The sequence below is a fragment of the Plectrocnemia conspersa genome, unplaced genomic scaffold, assembly GCF_051122295.1.
Source record: "Plectrocnemia conspersa isolate PC_06_02 unplaced genomic scaffold, ASM5112229v1 ptg000038l, whole genome shotgun sequence".
Lineage (NCBI taxonomy): Eukaryota > Metazoa > Arthropoda > Insecta > Trichoptera > Polycentropodidae > Plectrocnemia > Plectrocnemia conspersa.
In genome coordinates, this window is record NW_028277196.1 from 37,501 (window position 1) to 40,000 (window position 2,500).

Sequence of the window (2,500 nt, forward strand, 5' to 3'; positions counted from 1 at the left end):
CGACTTTGCACCGCGCCGCCTATACGTGGAGTGCGCGCGAGGCGAGAGCGCGCGGCCGTGTTCGGTCGCGTTTGCTCTCGGCGTTCTCGTCGGCTCCTCGGGTCGAGTCGCTCGCTCTTTCGCTCGCTCGCAACCGTTTGGCGGACGCACCGTATTATTATTGATAATAATGCGCGTGTACGTCGCTTACGGCTCTGCTTCGAGCGTCTACGAGAGAGACGGCTCTTCGAAATCTCGGCATGCGCGAACCGCGGTCGGCGTCAGTCGGCGTCTGCGGTGCGCTCGCGCCTTCCGGGTACCCTTCCGGGTGTGTGGAGGATACTATATGCGATCACGCGCGTGTTTATACGAATCGAGTGATAAGCGGAGAGCGCATCGCGCTCTCCGGCTCTCCAGAGCTCCGCGGCGAGCCGCGTTGTACGGGGCCGTCGGTCGTTCGCGACCGGCGAGCTCGCTGCGCTATTACGGCCCTCCGCTCTAGCGCGGAGAGGCCGCGCACTGTGCGCGTAGACGGGTGAAGATAATATAATAATATATATAAAAGTATATATATAACAAAAAACGATACATATAAATAAAATGTTGTACGTCTTAAAAAAGACGAGACGAGAACGATAGGTAGAGATAGAGGAGGAGAATAATAAATACATGACACGTAAGGAGTGCGTAAGCGGACGCTCTCTACAGAGACGCAAGCTCGCAGCTCCCTGGTTGATCCTGCCAGTAATCATATGCTTGTCTCAAAGACTAAGCCATGCAAGTCTCAGTATAAGCCGTATTAAGGTGAAACCGCGAATGGCTCAATATATCAGTTTTGGTTCCTTAGATCGTACACAGTTACTTGGATAACTGTGGCAATTCTAGAGCTAATACATGCAAACGAAGTTCCGACCGGCGACGGAAGGAATGCTTTTATTAGATCAAAAACCAATCGGCGGAGCGCGCGTTTCGGCGCGCGCCCGTCGCACTCGGAGATGACTCTAGATAACTTTGAGCAGATCGCACGGTCTAGCACCGGCGACGCGTCTTTCAAATGTCTGCCTTATCAACTGTCGATGGTAGTTTATGCGACTACCATGGTTGTCACGGGTAACGGGGAATCAGGGTTCGATTCCGGAGAGGGAGCCTGAGAAACGGCTACCACATCCACGGAAGGCAGCAGGCGCGCAAATTACCCACTCCCGGCACGGGGAGGTAGTGACGAAAAATAACGATACGGGACTCTTACGAGGCCTCGTGATCGGAATGATTACACTTTAAATCCTTTAACGAGGATCCATTGGAGGGCAAGTCTGGTGCCAGCAGCCGCGGTAATTCCAGCTCCAATAGCATATACTAAAGTTGTTGCGGTTAAAAAGCTCGTAGTTGAAATTGTGTCCTGCGGCGTCGGTCTACCGGTTGCGGTACGACAGGCGCGTCTGCGGGGCTTCTCGCCGGTGCGTGTTCACCGCCGGTCGCGTCCGCGCCGCGCGTTCGCGTGCGCGTCGTCGTCTTCGCGACTTCGGCGCGCGCCGCGGGCTCGCGGTCGGCGCGCGAGGCGGGCCCTCGCGGCTGTTTACTTTGAACAAATTAGAGTGCTCAAAGCGGGCTAATATTTGCCTGAATATTGTGCGCATGGAATAATAGAATAGGACCTCGGTTCTGTTTTGTTGGCTTTCTGACACCAGAGGTAATGATTAATAGGGACAACTGGGGGCATTCGTATTGCGACGTTAGAGGTGAAATTCTTGGATCGTCGCAAGACGGACTAAAGCGAAAGCATTTGCCAAAGGTGTTTTCATTAATCAAGAACGAAAGTTAGAGGTTCGAAGGCGATTAGATACCGCTGTAGTTCTAACCATAAATGATGCCAGCCAGCGATCCGCCGAAGTTTCTTATTTTGATTCGGTGGGCAGCTCCCGGGAAACCAAAGCTTTCGGGCTCCGGGGGGAGTATGGTTGCAAAGCTGAAACTTAAAGGAATTGACGGAAGGGCACCACCAGGAGTGGAGCCTGCGGCTTAATTCGACTCAACACGGGAAAACTCACCAGGCCCGGACACTGGAAGGATTGACGGATTAACAGCTCTTTCTCGATTCGGTGGGTGGTGGTGCATGGCCGCTCTTAGTTGGTGGAGCGATTTGTCAGGTTAATTCCGGTAACGAACGTAACTCTAGCCTATTAAATAGACGTGCTACCGATATCACGAGGGTCCGCGGCCGGGCGGCGCGCGCGCGCTCGCGTCGTTAACGCGGCGCAAGTCGCGCGCGTCCGCCCGCGCGCGCGGTCTTCAACTATCGGCGTACAATGAAAATCTTCTTAGAGGGACCGGTGGTAATTATAGCCACACGAGATTGAGCAATAGCAGGTCTGTGATGCCCTTAGATGTCCTGGGCCGCACGCGCGCTACACTGAAGGGATCAGCGTGTCCTCCTTGGCCTAACGGCCCGGGTAACCCGTTGAACCCCCTTCGTGATAGGGATTGGGGTTTGCAATTCTCCCCCATGAACGAGGAATTCCTA

The 2,500-nt window shown here is 54.2% G+C and overlaps 1 non-coding gene across 1 annotated transcript in view; it reads left to right on the plus strand.

Moving 5' to 3' along the window:
• The first annotated feature begins 704 nt into the window (after positions 1-704).
• The window catches only part of LOC148225756 (small subunit ribosomal RNA), a 2,016-nt gene continuing 220 nt past the window's right edge, over positions 705-2,500 (plus strand). The window contains exon 1 of the ribosomal RNA XR_015812515.1: positions 705-2,500. This exon is cut by the window's right edge and continues 220 nt beyond it. This is a non-coding gene — a ribosomal RNA (small subunit ribosomal RNA).